Genomic DNA, 18,052 nt, shown 5'->3' with positions numbered 1-18,052 from the left:
GAGGGCTCACTTAAGAGCACAGCTACATCCACCGAGTTCAGTCCGGAACCGCGCGACTGCTACGGTTGCAGGTTCGAATCCTGCCTCGGGCATGGATGTGTGTGATGTCCTTAGGTTAGTTAGGTTTAAGTAATTCTAAGTTCTTGGGGACTGATGACCTCAGAAGTTACGTCCCATAGCGCTCAGAGCCATACATCCACCGACAGCCACCGCTCGGCTCGGAGCGCATGGAAAGCCCACACGGGAAACGGACAATACCAACTTGACAACCACGAAGCTGTCGAACAGCACCGATAGACCTCTTTGCCCACGTAAGAGGTACAAAATTGGTTATCCTGTGCTTCTAGCAGACGAAAAGCAGCTCAAGTACCAAACCCAAGACAAACCTGAAAAGACACATAAAAAGACCTGGTCACACAAGATAGGCTAATGGACGAACTTTATAAATATGGGTCTCGATTACACATGGAACATAAATGGATCACTTAAGGTACTGACATACTGATGCGCAGAACGAGTTGCTTGCACTTAACGTCAGATTATCACTGAAACTTCTCAGTCCTTCTGGGACAGTTAGTAGAACCAACTGCAGACAAACAGAATCAAACAGGGCAACAGTCTTATCAAGCGACTGTACACAGACATTTCAACATATCATAAACACACTAATTATAATCCTTCATGCAGTGATTTATGCGTTTCCTCCTGTTGAGTTACGGGGTACTTTTAATGATATGAGCGTCCATATTTTAACTGTTCCGCCAAATAAACGCAGTCTTTGGTTTCTCTTCCCCGCATCATTTTCTCTCTCTTCTTTCCACTTAAGTAGTTCGTAACTGTAATTCTTAGGTATTAATTTAAAATTACGGCTTTTAGATTTGATTTATCGTGTAGCCGATGTTTAACGGATTCCTAGTAGCACTCTTGGGGATAACCCCACACTTTTCATAACTTTGCGCTAATTGCCAACTGCCAACTTTCGAACCATACAGATATCTTTACTAAATTGTTTTGCAACTGATTTCGATCTTCTGATGACTTTACTAGACATTACCTACAAACAGTGATCGTAGATGGCAGCTACTCATGATCGCAACAGAGTTTCACTGGACACGGGGAGAAGAACATTTTTCCATAACACATCCGTCAGTAGTTCTCTTTGATGAAGAGGATGTGCTTCACTTCAGCAACTGCTTCATTTCTGCACTGCAATAGGGTGTCTCATGGAGACCTAGGAGCTATAAAGGGCTTGGAAAATCCCTGTCGGCTAGTCTCATAGTCTTTAAACCGGAGATGCTTATTTTGCTGTAATTGGTTTTGTGGAACCGAGAATTCATGCAGACTTTTCCCCATGGGAGTAATGTCTCAAACTTTCTACGCTTTGATCGATCCCTGGAAGACCAGTAGTAGGTTCCGAAGCACATCTGGAGGCATTCTGTAAACTGTGGACTTTCAGAGTATTGATAAAACACAGAAATTGCATAGGGGTTGAATACAACATGCACAATGCGGACTTTTCATCATGGGAGTAACGTCTCAAACTATCTACGCTTTGATATGTTCCAGGAAGACCAGTAGTAGTTTCCGAAGCACATTTGGAGGCATTCTGTAATCTGTGGACCTTCAGAGTGTTGATGAAACACAGAAATTGCATCGGGATTGAATATAACAGTCACCATGCGGACTTTTCTCCATGGTAGTCATGTCTCAAACTGCCTACGCAATGATCGTTCCCTGGAAAACAAGTAGTAGTTTCCGAAGCAAATCTGGAGGCATTCCATAATCTGTGGACCTTCTGAGTGTTGGTGAAACACAGAAATTGCATCGAGATGGTATACAACATTCACCATGCGGACTTTTCTCCATGGGAGAAAAATCTCAAACTGTCTATGCTTTCATCGTTCCCTGCAAGACCAGTAGTAGTTTCCGAAGCACATCTGGACTCATTCTGTAATCTGTTGACCTTCAGTGTGTTGATGAAACACAGAAATTGCATAGGGATTGAATAAAAAAGCCTCCATACTCACGTTTCTTCATGGGAGTAATGTCTCAAACTGTCTACGCTTAGATATTTCCCTGTAGGACCAGTAGTAGTTTCCGAAGCACATCTGGAGGCATTCAGTTACCTTTGGACCTTCAGAGTGTTGATGAAAGACAGAAATTGCATCGAGATTGAATACAACATTCACCATGCGGACTTTTCTCCATGGGAGTAATGTCTTAAACTGTCTATGCTTTGATCGTTCCCTGGAAGACCGGTAGTAGTTTCCCAATTACATCTTGACTCATTCTGTAATCTGTTGACCTTCAGTGTGTTGATGAAACACAGAAATTGAATCGGGATTGAATACAAAAGCCTCCACACCCACGTTTCTTCATGGGAGTAATGTCTCAAATTGTCTACGCTTAGATATTTCCCTGTAGGACCAGTAGTAGTTTCCGAAGCACATCTGGAGGCACTCTGTAATCTGTGGACCTTCATAGTGTTGATGAAACAGAGAAATTGCATTGCGATTGAATACAACAGTCACTATGCTTACTTTTCTCCGAGGGAGTAATGTCTCAAACTGTCTACGCTTTGATCGTTCCCTGGAAGACTAGTAGTAGTTTCCGAAGTACATCTGGAATCATTCTGCAATCTGTTGATATTCAGTGTGTTGATGAAACCCAGAAATTGCATGGGGATTGAATACAAAAGCCTCCACACCCACGTTTCTTTATGGGAGTAATGTCTCAAACTGTCTACGCTTTGATGGTTCCCTGGAAGACTAGTGGTAGTTACCGAAGCGCATCTGGAGGCATTCAGTAATCTTTGGACCTTCAGAGTGTTGATAAAACACAGAAATTGAATCGGCATTGAATACTACCGGCACCATGCGGACATTACTCCATGGGAGTAATGTCTCAAATTGTCTACGATTTGATCGTACCCTGGAAGACCAGTAGTAGTGTCCGAAGCACATCTAGAGGCATTCAGTAATCTTTGGACCTTCAGAGTGTTGATGAAGCACAGATATTGCATCGAGATTGAATACAACAGTCACCATGCCTACTTTTCTCCATGGGAGTAATGTCTCAAACTGTCTTCGCTTTGATCGTTCCCTGGAAGACCAGTAGTAGTTTCCCAAGCAAATCTGGGGGCATTCAATTATCTGTAAACTTTCAGAGTGTTGATGAAACACAGAAATTGCATAGGTATTGAATACAAAAGCCTCCATACTTACGTTTCTTCATGGGAGTAATGTCTCAAACTGTCTACGCTTTGATATTTCACTGTAGTTTAAGTAGTAGTTTCCGAAGCACATCTGGAGGCATTCAGTTATCTTTGGACCTTCAGAGTTTTGATGAAACACAGAAATTGCATCGAGATTGAATACAACAGGCACCATGCGGACTTTTCTCCATGGGAGTAATGTCTCAAACTGTCTACGCTTTGATCGTTCCCTGGAAGACTAGTAGTGGTTTCCGAAGCACATCTGGAGGCATTCAGTAATCTTTGGACCTTCAGAGTGTTGATGAAAAGCAGAAATTGCATTGAGATTGAATGCAACAGGCACCATGCGGACTTTTCTCCATTGGAATAATCTATCAAATTGTCTACTCGTTGATCATTCCCTGGAGGACCAGTAGTAGTTTCCGAATAACATCTGGAGGCATTATGTAATCAGTGGACCTTCAGAGTGTTGATAAAACACAGGAATTGCATCGGGATTGAATATAACATTCACCATGCGGACGTTTCTCCATGGGAGTAATGTCTTAAACTGTCTATGCTTTGATCGTTCCCTGGAAGACCAGTAGTAGTTTCCAAAGCACATCTGGACCCTTTCTGTAATCTGTTGACCTTCAGGGTGTTGATGAAACAAAGAAATTGCATCGTGATTGAATACAAAAGTCTCCATACGCACGTTTCTTCATGGGAGTAATGTATCAAACTGTCTACGCTTAGATATTTCCCTGTAGGACCAGTAGTAGTTTCCGAAGCACATCTTGAGGCACTCTGTAATCTGTGGATCGTCAGAGTGTTGATGAAACACAGAAGTTGCATCGGGTTCGAATACAACAGGCACCATGCTTACTTTTCTCCATGGGAGTAATGTCTCAAACTGTCTCCGCTTGGATCGTTCCCTGGAAGACCAGTAGTAGTTTCCGAAGCACATCTAGAGGCATTCAGTAATCTTTGGACCTTCAGAGTGTTGATGAAACACATTAATTGCATTGGCATTGAATACAACAGGCACCATGCGGACTTTTCTCCATGGGAGTAATGTCTCAAACTGTCTACGCTTTGATCATTCCCTGGAGGACCAGTAGTAGTTTCCGAAGAACATCTATAGGCATTCAGTAGCCTTTGGACCTTCAGAGTGTTGATGAAACACTGAAATTACATCGAGATTGAATACAACAGGCACCATGCGGAATCTTCTCCATGGGAATAATGTCTCAAACTGTCTACGCTTTGATCGATTCCTGGGAGACTAGTCGTGGTTTCCGAAGCCCATCTGGAGGAATTCTGTAAGCTTTCGACCTTCAGAGTGTTGATGAAACACAGAAATTGCATCGAGATTAAATACAACAGTCACCATGCGGACTTTTCTCCATGGGAGTAATGTCTCAAACTGTCTTCGCTTTGATCGTTCCCTGGAAGACCAGTAGTAGTTTCCCAAGCAAATCTGGTGGCATTCAATTATCTGTGGACTTTCAGAGTGTTGATGAAACACAGATATTGCATCGAGATGGAATACACATTCACCATGCGGACGTTTCTCCATGGGAGTAATGTCTCAAACTGTCTATGCTCTGATCGTTCCCTGGAATACCATTAGTAGTTTCCGAAGCACATCTGGACCCATTCTGTAATCTGTTGACCTTCAGTGTGTTGATGAAGCACAGAAATTGCATAGGGATTGAATACAAAAGCCTCCATACTTACGTTTCTTCATGGGAGTAATGTCTCAAACTGTCTACGCTTTGATATTTCCCTGTAGGAAAAGTAGTAGTTTCCGAAGCACATCTGGAGGCATTCAGTAATCTTTGGACCTTCAGAGTGTTGATGATAAGCAGAAATTGCATTGAGATTGAATACAACAGGCACCATTCGGACTTTTCTCCATTGGAATAATCTCTCAAATTGTCTACTCGTTGATCTTTCTCTGGAGGACCAGTAGTAGTTTCCGAATAACATCTGGAGGCATTATGTAATCTGTGGACCTTCAGAGTGTTGATGAAACGCAGAAATTGCATCGACCTTGAATACAACATTCACCATGCACACTTTTCCTCATGTAGTAATACTGAAATTGTCTACTCTTTGATCGTTCCCTGGAAGTCCAGTAGTAGTTTCCAAAGCACAACTTGAGGCATTCTGTAATCAGTGGACCTTCAGAGTGTTGAGAAAACACAGGAATTGCATCTGGATTGAATATAACATTCACCATGCGGACGTTTCTCCATGGGAGTATTGTCTTAAACTATCTATGCTTTGAAAGTTCCCTGGAAGACCAGTAGTAGTTTCCGAAGCACATCTGGACCCATTCTGTAATCTGTTGACCTTCAGTGTATGATGAAACAAAGAAATTGCATCGGGATTGAATACAAAAGTCTCCATTCGCACGTTTCTTCATGGGAGTAATGTATCAAACTGTCTACGCTTAGATATTTCCCTGTAGGACCAGTAGTAGTTTCCGAAGCACATCTGGAGGCACTCTGTAAACTGTGGATCTTCAGAGTGATGATGAAACACAGAAATTGCATCGAGATTGAATACAACAGTCACCATGCGGACATTTCTCCATGGGAGTAATGTTTTAAACTGTCTACGCTTAGATAATTTCCTGGAGGACCATTATTAGTTTACGAAGCACATCTGGAGGCATTATGTAATCTGTGGACCTTCAGAGTGTTGATGAAACAAATAAATTGCATCATGATTGAATACAACAGGCACCGTGCGAACGTTTCTGCATGGGAGTAATGTCTCAAATTGTCTACGCTTTGATCGATTCCTGAGAGACCAGTAGAGGTTTCCGAGGCCAATCTGGAGGCATTCTGTAATCTGTGGACCTTCAGAGTGTTTATGAAACAAACAAATTGCATCGAGATTGAATACAACAGTCACCATGCGGACTTTTCTCCATGGGAGTAATGTCTCAAACTATCTACGCTTTGATAATTTCCTGGAGGACCATTAGTAGTTTCCGAAGCATATCTGGAGGCATTATGTAATCTATGGATCTTCAGTGTTGATGAAACACAGAAGTTGCATCGGGTTTGAATACAACAGGCACCATGCTTACTTTTCTCCATGGGAGTAATGTCTCAAACTGGATACGCTTAGATATTTCCAGTTAGGACTAGTAGTAGTTTCCGGAGCACATCTGGAGGCATTCAGTTATCTTTGGACCTTCAGAGCGTTGATGAAACACAGAAGTTGCATCGAGATAGAATTCAACAGGCACCATACGGACTTTTCTCCATGGGAGTAATGTCTCAAACTGTCTACGCTTTGATCATTCCCTGGAGGACCAGTAGTAGTTTCCGAAGCACATCTGGAGGCATTATGTAATCTGTGGACTATCAGAAGGTTTATGAAACAAATAAATTGCATCGGGATTGAATACAACAGGCACCATGCGGACTTTTCCCCATGGGAGTAATGTCTCAAACTGTCTACAGCTTGATCGTTCCCTGGAAGACTAGTAGTAGTTTCCAAAGCACAACTGGAGGCATACAGTAATCTTTGGACATTCAGAGTGTTGATGAAACACAGAAATTGCATCGAGATGGAATACAACATTCATCATGTGGACTCTTCTCCATGGGAGTAATGTCTCAAATTGTCTACGCTTTCATTGATTCCTGGGAGACCAGTAGTAGTTTCCGAAGCACATCTGGAGGCATTATGTAATCTGTGGACTATCAGAAGGTTTATGAAACAAATAAATTGCTTCCTGATTGAATACAACATTATCCATGAGGACTTTTCTCTATGGGAGTCATGTCTCAAACTGTCTCCGCTTGGATCGTTCTCTGGAGGACCAGTAGTAGTTTCCGAAGCACATCTGGAGGCATTATGTAATCTGTGGACCTTCGGAGTGTTTATGATGCAAATAAATCGCATCGGGATTGAATACAACAGGCACCATGCGGACTTTTCTCCATTGGAATAATCTCTCAATTTGTCTACTCGTTTATCATTCCCTGGAGGACCAGTAGTAGTTTCCGAATAACATCTGGAGGCATTATGTAATCTGTGGACCTTCAGAGTGTTCATGAAACGCACCATGCGGACGTTTCTCCATGGGAGTATTGTCTTAAACTGTCTATGCTTTGATCGTTCCCTGGAAGACCAGTAGTAGTTTCCGAAGCACATCTGGACCCATTCTGTAATCTGTTGACCTTCAGTGTGTTGATGAAACAAAGAAATTGCATCGGGATTGAATACAAAAGTCTCCATACGCACGTTTCTTCATGGCAGTAATGTATCAAACTGTCTACGCTTAGATATTTCCCTGTAGGACCAGTAGTAGTTTCCGAAGCACATCTGGAGGCACTCTGTAATCTGTGGATAATCAGAGTGATGATGAAACACAGAAATTGCATCGAGATTGAATACAACAGTCACCATGCGGACATTTCTCCATGGGAGTAATGTTTTAAACTGTCTACGCTTTGATAATTTCCTGGAGGACCATTAGTAGTTTCTGAAGCACAACTGGAGACATTATGTAATCTGTGGACCTTCAGAGTGTTCATGAAACAAATAAATTGCATCATGATTGAATACAACAGGCACCATGCGAACGTTTCTGCATGGGACTAATGTCTCAAATTGTCTACGCTTTGATCGATTCCTGGGAGACCAGTAGAGGTTTCCGAGGGCCATCTGGAGGCATTCTGTAATCTGTGGGTCTTCAGAGTGTTTATGAAACAAAGAAATTGCATCGAGATTGAATACAACAGTCACCATGCGGACTTTTCTCAATGGGAGTAATGTCTCAAACTGTCTCCGCTTGGATCGTTCCCTGGCAGAGCAGTAGTAGTTTCCGAAGCACATCTGGACTCATTCTGTAAACTGTTGACATTCAGTGTGTTGATGAAACACAGAAATTGCATAGGGATTAAATAAAAAAGCCACCATACGCACGTATCTTCATGGGAGTAATTTCTCAAACTGGATACGCTTAGATATTTCCAGCTAGAACTAGTAGTAGTTTCCGGAGCACATCTGGAGGCATTCAGTTGTCTTTGGACCTTCAGAGCGTTGATGAAACACAGAAATTGCATCGAGATCGAATTCAACAGGCACCATGCGGACTTTTCTCCATGGGAGTAATGTCTCAAACTGTCTACGCTTTGATCATTCCCTGGAGGACCAGTAGTAGTTTCCGAAGCACATCTGGAGGCATTATGTAATCTGTGGACTATCAGAAGGTTTATGAAACAAATAAATTGCATCGGGATTGAATACAACAGGCACCATGCGGACTTTTCTCCATGGGAGTAATGTCTCAAACTGTCTACGCTTTGATCGTTCTCTGGAATACTAGTAGTAGTTTTCAAAGCACAACTGGAGGCATTCTGTAACCGGTGGACCTTCAGAGTGTTGATGAAACACAGAGGTTGCATCGGGTTAGAAAACAACAGGCACCATGCTTACTTTTCTCCATGGGAGTAATGTCTCAAACTGTCTACGCTTTGATCGTTCCCTGGAAGACTCGTAGTAGTTTCCGAAGCACATCTGGAGGCATGCTGTAATCTTCCGACCTTCAGAGTGTTGATGAAACACAGAAATTGCATCGAGATTGAAATCAACAGGCACCAATGCGGAGTTTTCTCCATGGGAGTAATGTCTCAAACTGTCTACGCTTTGATCATTCCCTGGAGGACCAGTAGTAGTTTCCGAAGCACATCTGGAGGCATTATGTAATCTGTGGACTATCAGAAGGTTTATGAAACAAAGAAATTGCATCGGGATTGAATACAACAGGCACCATGCGGACTTTTCTCCATGGGAGTAATGTCTCAAACTGTCTACAGCTTGATCGTTCCCTGGAAGACTAGTAGTAGTTTCCGAACCACATATGGAGGCATTATGTAATCTGTGGACTATCAGAAGGTTTATGAAACAAATAAATTGCATCGGGATTGAATACAACAGGCACCATGCGGACTTTTCTCCATGGGAGTAATGTCTCAAACTGTCTACAGCTTGATCGTTCCCTGGAAGACTAGTAGTAGTTTCCTAACCACATATGGAGGCATTCAGTAATCTTTGGACCTTCAGAGTGTTGATGAAACGCAGAAATTGCATCGAGATTGAATACTACAGGCACCATGCGGACTTTTCTCCATGGGAGTAATGTCTCAAACTGTCTACGCTTTGATCGTTCCCTGGAAGACTCGTAGTAGTTTCCGAAGCACATCTGGAGGCATACAGTAATCTTTGGATATTCAGAGTGTTGATGAAACACAGAAATTGCATCGAGATGGAATACAACATTCATCATGTGGACTCTTCTCCATGGGAGTAAAGTCTCAAATTGTCTACGCTTTCATTGATTCCTGGGAGACCAGTAGTAGTTTCCGTAGCACATCTGGAGGCATTATGTAATCTGTGGACTATCAGAAGGTTTATGAAACAAATAAATTGCTTCGGGATTGAATACAACATTATCCATGAGGACTTTTCTCTATGGGAGTAATGTCTCAAACTGTCTCCGCTTGGATCATTCCCTGGAGGACCAGTAGTAGTTTCCGAAGCACATCTGGAGGCATTATGTAATCTGTGGACCTTCGGAGTGTTTATGATGCAAATAAATCGCATCGGGATTGAATACAACAGGCACCATGCGGACTTTTCTCCATTGGAATAATCTCTCAAATTGTCTACTCGTTTATCATTCCCTGGAGGACCAGTAGTAGTTTCCGAATAACATCTGGAGGAATTATGTAATCTGTGGACCTTCAGAGTGCTGATGAAACGCAGAAATTGCATCGAGCTTGAATACAACATTCACCATGCAGACTTTTCTCCATGCAGTAATACTGAAATTGTCTTCTCTTTGATCGTTCCCTGGAAGTCCAGTAGTAGTTTCCAAAGCACAACTTGAGGCATTCTGTAATCAGTGGACTTTCAGGGTGTTGATAAAACACAGGAACTGCATCGGAATTGAATATAACATTCACCATGCGGACGTTTCTCCATGGGAGTAATGTCTTAAACTGTCTATGCTTTGATCGTTCCCTGGAAGACCAGTAGTAGTTTCCGAAGCACATCTGGACCCATTCTGTAATCTGTTGACCTTCAGTGTGTTGATGAAACAAAGAAATGGCATCGGGATTGAATAAAAAAGTCTCCATACGCACGTTTCTTCATGGCAGTAATGTATCAAACTGTCTACGCTTAGATATTTCCCTGTAGGACCAGTAGTAGTTTCCGACGCACATCTGCAGGCACTCTGTAATCTGTGGATAATCAGAGAGATGATGAAACACAGAAATTGAATCGAGATTGAATACAACAGTCACCATGCGGACATTTCTCCATGGGAGTAATGTTTTAAACTGTCAACGCTTTGATAATTTCCTGCAGGACCATTAGTAGTTTCTGAAGCACATCTGGAGACATTATGTAATCTGTGGACCTTCAGAGTGTTGATGAAACAAATAAATTGCATCATGATTGAATACAACAGGCACCATGCGAACGTTTCTGCATGGGAGTAATGTCTCAAATTTTCTATGCTTTGATCGATTCCTGGGAGACCAGTAGAGGTTTCCGAGGCCCATCTGGAGGCATTCTGTAATCTGTGGACCTTCAGAGTGTTTATGAAACAAAGAAATTGCATCGAGATTGAATACAACAGTCACCATGCGGACTTTTCTCCATGGGAGTAATGTCCCAAACTGTCTATGTTTTGATCGTTCCCTGGAAGACCAGTAGTAGTTTCCGAAGCACATCTGGACTCATTCTGTAAACTGTTGACCTTCAGTGTGTTGATGAAACACAGAAATTGCATAGGGATTGAATAAAAAAGCCACCATACGCACGTTTCTTCATGGGAGTAATGTCTCAAACTGGATACGCTTAGGTATTTCCAGTTAGGACTAGTAGTAGTTTCCGGAGCACATCTGGAGGCATTCAGTTATCTTTGGACCTTCAGAGTGTTGATGAAACACTGAAATTGCATCGAGATTGAATTCAACAGGCACCATGCGCTCTTTTCTCCATGGGAGTAATGTCTCAAACTGTCTACGCTTTGATCATTCCCTGGAGGACCAGTAGTAGTTTCCGAAGCACATCTGGAGGCATTATGTAATCTGTGGACTATCAGAAGGTTTATGAAACAAATAAATTGCATCGGGATTGAATACAACAGGCACCATGCGGACTTTTCTCCATGGGAGTAATGTCTCAAACTGTCTACGACTTGATCGTTCCCTGGAAGACTAGTAGTAGTTTCCGAACCACATCTGGAGGCATTCAGTAATCTTTGGACCTTCAGAGTGTTGATGAAACGCAGAAATTGCATCGAGATTGAATTCAACAGGCACCATGCGGTTTTCTCCATGTTAGTAATGTCTCAAACTGTCTACGCTTTGATCATTCCCTGGAGGACCAGTAGTAGTTTCCGAAGCACATCTGGAGGCATTATGTAATCTGAGGACTATCAGAGTGTTTATGAAGCAAATAAATCGCATCGGGATTGAATACAACAGGCACCATGCGGACTTTTCTCCATTGGAATAATCTCTCAAATTGTCTACTCGTTGATCATTCCCTGGAGGACAAGTAGTAGTTTCCGAATAACATCTGGAGGCATTATGTAATCTGTGGACCTTCAGAGTGTTGATGAAACGCAGAAATTGCATCGACCTTGAAACAACATTCACCATGCAGACTTTTCTCCATGCAGTAATACTGAAATTGTCTACTCTTTGATCGTTCCCTGGAAGTCCAGTAGTAGTTTCCAAAGCACAACTTGAGGCATTCTGTAATCAGTGGACCTTCAGAGTGTTGATGAAACACAGGAATTGCATCTGGATTGAATATAACATTCACCATGCGGACGTTTCTCCATGGGAGTATTGTCTTAAACTGTCTATGCTTTGATCGTCCCCTGGAAGACCAGTAGTAGTTTCCGAAGCACATCTGGACCCATTCTGTAATCTGTTGACCTTCAGTGTGTTGATGAAACAAAGAAATTGCATCGGGATTGAATACAAAAGTCTCCATACGCACGTTTCTTCATGGGAGTAATGTATCAAACTGTCTACGCTTAGATATTTCCCTGTAGGACCAGTAGTAGTTTCCGAAGCACATCTGGAGGCACTCTGTAAACTGTGGATCTTCAGAGTGATGATGAAACACAGAAATTGCATCGAGATTGAATACAACAGTCACCATGCGGACATTTCTCCATGGGAGTAATGTTTTAAACTGTCTACGCTTAGATAATTTCCTGGAGGACCATTAGTAGTTTCCGAAGCACATCTGGAGGCATTATGTAATCTGTGGACCTTCAGAGTGCTGATGAAACAAATAAATTGCATCATGATTGAATACAACAGGCACATTGCGAACGTTTCTGCATGGGAGTAATGTCTCAAATTGTCTACGCTTTGATCGATTCCTGGGAGACCAGTAGAGGTTTCCGAAGCACACCTGGAGGCATTATGTAATCTGTGGACTATCAGAAGATTTATGAAACAAATAAATTGCATCGGGATTGAATACAACAGGCACCATGCGGACTTTTCTCCATGGGAGTAATGTCTCAAACTGTCTACGACTTGATCGTTCCCTGGAAGACTAGTAGTAGTTTCCAAAGCACAACTGGAGGCATTCTGTAATCGGTGGACCTTCAGAGGGTTGATGAAACACAAAAATTGCATCGGGATTGAATGCCAAAGTCGCCATACCCACGTTTCTTCATGGGAGTAGTGTATCAAACTGTCTACGCTTAGATATTTCCCTGTAGGACCAGTAGTAGTTTCCTAAGCACATCTGGAGGCACTCTGTAATCTGTGGATCGACAGAGTGATGATGAAACAAAGAAATTGCATTGAGATTGAATACAACAGTCATCATGCGGACTTTTCTCCATGGGAGTAATGTCTCAAACTTTCTACGCTTGGATCATTCCCTGGAGGACCATCAGTAGTTTCCGAAGCACATGTGGAGGCATTATGTAATCTGTGGACCTTCAGAGTGTTGATGAAACAAATACATTGCATCGGGACTGAATACAACATGCACCATGCGAACGTTTCTGCATGGGAGTAATGTCTCAACCTGTCTACGCTTTGATCGACTCCTGGGAGCCCAGTAGAGGTTTCCGAGGCCCATCTGGAGGCATTCTGTAATCTGTGGCCCTTCAGAGTGTTTATGAAACAAATAAATTTCATCGGGATTGAATACAACAGGCACCATAAGGACTTTTCTCCATGGGAGAAATGTATCAAACTGTCTACGCTTTAATCAATCCCTGGAGGACCAGTAGTAGTTTCCAAAGCACATCTGGAGGAAATATGTAAACTGTGGACCTTCAGAGTGTTGGTGAAAAAAATAAATTGCATTGCGATTGAATACAACATTCACCATGTGTACATTTCTCCATGGGAGTAATGTCTCAAACTGTCTACGCTTTGATCGTTCCCTGGAAGACTAGTAGTAGTTACCGAAGCACATCTGGAGGCATTCAGTAATCTTTGGACCTTCAGAGTGTTGATGAAACACAGAAATTGCATCGGCATTGAATACAACAGGGCCCATGCGGACATTTCTCAATGGGAGTAATGTCTCAAACTGTCTACGCTTTGATCGTTCCCTGGAAGACCAGTAGTAGTTTCCAAAGCACATCTGGACACATTCTGTAAAATGTTGACCTTCAGTGTTTTGATGAATCACAGAAATTGCATAGGGATTAAATAACAAAGCCTACATACGCATGTTTCTTCATGGGAGTAATGTCTCGAACTGTCTAAGCTTAGATATTTCCAGGTAGGACCAGTAGTAGTTTCCAAAGCACATCTGGAGGCATTCAGTTATCTTTGGACCTTTAGGGTGTTGATGAAACACAGAAATTGCATCGAGATTGAATTCAACAGGCACCATGCGGACTTTTCTCCATGGGAGTAATGTCTCAAACTGTCTAGGCTTTGATCGTTCTCTGGAAGACCAGTAGTAGTTTCCAAAGCACAACTGGAGGCATTCTGTAAACGGTGGACCTTCAGAATGTTGATGAAACACAGAAATTGCATCGGCATTGAATACAACAGGGCCCATGCTGACATTTCTCCATCGGAGTAATGTCTCAAACTGTCTACGCGTTGATCGTTCCCTGGAAGACCAGTAGTAGTTTCCGAAGCACATCTGGAGGCATTCAGTAATCTTAGGACATTCAGAGTGTTGATGAAACACAGAAATTGCATCGGCATTGAATACAACAGGCACCATGCGGACTTTTCTCCATGGGAGTATTGTCTCAAACTGTCTACGCTTTGATCGTTCCCTGGAAAACCAATAGTAGTTTCCGAAGCACATCTGGAGGTATTCTGTAATCTGTTGACCTTCAGAGTGTTGATGAAAGATAGAAATTGCATCGGGATAGAATACAACAGGCACCATGCGGACTTTACTCCATGGGAGTAATGTCTCAAACTGTCTACGCTTTAATCGATTCCTGGAAGAACCAGTAGTAGTTTCCAAAGCACATCTGGAGGCATTCAGTAATCGTTGGACCTTCAGAGTTTTGATGAAACACAGAAATTGCATCGGGATTGAATACAACAGGCACCATGCGGACGTTTCTCCATGGGAGTGATGTCTCAAACTGTCTACGCTTTGATCGTTCCCTGGAAGAACCAGTAGTAGTTTCCAAAGCACATCTGGAGGCATTCAGTTATCGTTGGACCTTCAGAGTTTTTATGAAACACAGAAATTGCATCGGGATTGAATACAACAGGCACCATGCGGACGTTTCTCCATGGGAGTGATGTCTCAAACTGTCTATGCTTTGATCGATCCCTGGAATTCTAGTAGTAGTTTCCGAAGCACATCTATACTCATTATGTAATCTGTAGACCTTCAGTGTGTTGATGAAACACAGAAATTGCATCGGGATTGAATACAACATTAATCATGCGGACTTTTCCCCATGGGAGTAGTGCCTCAAACTGTCTACGCTTTGATTGATTCCTGGGAGACCAGTAGTAGTTTCCGAAGCACATCTGTAGTCATTATGTAATCTGTGGAACTACAGAGTGTTGATGAAACAAATAAATTGCTTCGGGATTGAATACAACATTCCCCATGAGGACTTTTATCATTGGGAGTAATGTCTGAAACTGTCTCCGCTTGGATCGATCCCTGGAAGACCAGTAGTAGTTTCCCAAGCAAATATGGAGGCATTCTATAATCTGTGGACCTTCAGAGTGTTGCTGAAACACAGAAATTGCATCGAGATGGAATACAACATTCACCATGCGGACTTCTCTCCATGGGAGTAATGTCTCAAACTGTCTACGTTTTGATCGTTCATTGGAAGACCAGTAGTAGTTTCCGAAGCACATCTGGACTCATTCTGTAATCTGTTGATCATCAGTGTGTTGATGAAACACAGAAATTGCATCGGGATTGAATACAAAAGCCTCCATACCCACGTTTCTTCATGGGAGTAATGTCTCAACTCTGTCTACGCTTAGATATTTCCCTGTAGGATCAGTAGTAGTTTCCGAAATACATCTGGAGGCATTCTATAATCTGTGGACCTTCAGAGTGTTGGTGAAACATAGAAATTGCATTGTGATTAAATACAACAGGCACCATACTTACTTTTCTCCACGGGAGTAATGCCTCAAACTGTCTACGCTTTGATCGTTCCCTGGAAGACTAGTAGTAGTTACCGAAGCACATCTGGAGACATTCAGTAATCTTTGGACCTTCAGAGTGTTGATGAAAATCAGAAATTCCATCGGCATTGAATACAACAGGGCTCATGCTGCCATTTCTCCATGGGAGTAATGTCTCAAACTGTCTACGCTTCTATCGTTCCCTGGAAGACCAGTAGTAGTTTCCGAAGCACATCTGGAGGCATTCAGTAATCTTAGGACATTCAGAGTGTTGATGAAACACAGAAATTGCATCGGCATTGAATACAACAGGCGCCATGCGGACTTTTCTCCATGGGAGTAATATCTCAAACTGTCTATGCTTTGATCGTTCCCTGAAAGACTAGTAGTAGTTTCCGTAGCATATCTATACTCATTCTGTAATGTGTAGACCTTCAGTGTGTTGATGAAACACAGAAATTGCATCGGGATTGAATACAACATTCATCATGCGGACTTTTCCCCATGGGAGTAAGGTCTCAAACTGTCTACGCTTTGATTGATTCCTGGGAGACCAGTAGTAGTTTCCGAAGCACATCTGGGGCATGCTGTAATCTTCCGACCTTCAGAGTGTTGATGAAACACAGAAATTGCATCGAGATTGAATACAACATGCACCAATGTGGACTTTTCTCCATGGGAGTAATGTCTCAAACTCTCTACGTTTTGATCGTTCCCTGGAATACCACTAGCAACTTCCGAAGCTGATCTGGAGGCTTTCTGTAATCTGTGGACCTTCAGAGTGTTGATGAAACACAGAAATTGCATCGGGATTGAATACAACATTCACCATGCGGACTTTTCTCCATGGGAGTAATGTCTCAAACTGTCTATGCTTTGATCGTTCCCTGAAAGACTAGTAGTAGTTTCCAAATCAAATCTGGACCCATTCTATTATCTGTGAACCTTCAGAGTTTGATGAAACACAGAAATTGCATCGAGATGGAATACAACATTCACCATGCGGACTTTTCTCCATGGGAGTAATGTCTCAAACTGTCCACGCTTTGATCGTTCCCTTGAAGACCAGTAGTAGTTTCCGAAACACATTTTGAGTTATTCTGTGATCTGTGGACCCTCAGAGTGTTGATGATACACCGAAATTGCATCGTGATAGAATACAACATTCACCCTGCGGACTTTTCTCCATGGGAGTAATTTATTAAACTGTCTACGCTTTGATCGTTCACTGTAGGACCAGTAGTAGTTTCCAAAGCACAACTGGAGGCATTCTGTAAACGGTGGACCTTCAGAGTGTTGTTGAAAGATAGAAATTGCATCGGGATAGAATACAACAGGCGCTTTGCGGACTTTACTCCATGGGAGTAATGTCTCATAGTGTCTACGCTTTGATCGATTCCTGGGAGACGAGTCGTAGATTCCGAAGCACATGTCGTGGCATTCATTAATCTGTGGACCTTCAGAGTGTTGATGAAACACAGAAATTGCATCGGGATTGAGTACAACAGGCGCCATGCGGACTTTTCTCCATGGGAGTAATATCTCAAACTGTCTACGCTTTGATCGGTCCCTGGAAGAGCAGTAGTAGTTTCCGAAGCACATATGGAGGCAGTTCGTAATCTGTGGTCCTTCAGAGTGTTGGTGAAACACAAATGTTGCATCGAGATTGAATACAACATTCACCATGCGGACTTTTCTCCATGGGAGAAATGTCTCAAACTGTCAATGCATTGATCGTTCCCTGGAAGACTAGTAGTACCTTCCGAAGCACATATGGACTAATTCTGTAATCTCTGGACCTTCAGTGTGTTGATGAAACACAGAAATTGCATCGGGATTGAATACAAAAGCCTCCATACGCACGTTTCTTCATGGGAGTAATGTCTCAAACTGTCTACACTTTGATATGTTCCTGGCAGACCAGTAGTAGTTTCCGAACCACATCTGGAGGCATTCTGTAATCCTTGGACCTTCAGAGTGTTGATGAAACACAGAAATTGCATCGGGATTGAATACAACAGGCACCATGCAGATGTTTCTCCATGGAAGGAAGGTCTGAAGCTGTCTACGCTTAGATATTTCCCTGTAGGACCAGTAGTAGTTTCCTAAATACATCTGGAGGCATTCTACAATCTGTGGACCTTCAGAGTGTTGGTGCAACACAGAAATTGCATCGTGATGGAATACAACATTCACC

Source organism: Schistocerca gregaria, unplaced genomic scaffold (assembly GCF_023897955.1).
Source record: "Schistocerca gregaria isolate iqSchGreg1 unplaced genomic scaffold, iqSchGreg1.2 ptg000097l, whole genome shotgun sequence".
Lineage (NCBI taxonomy): Eukaryota > Metazoa > Arthropoda > Insecta > Orthoptera > Acrididae > Schistocerca > Schistocerca gregaria.
Note: the sequence above shows the minus strand (reverse complement) of the source record.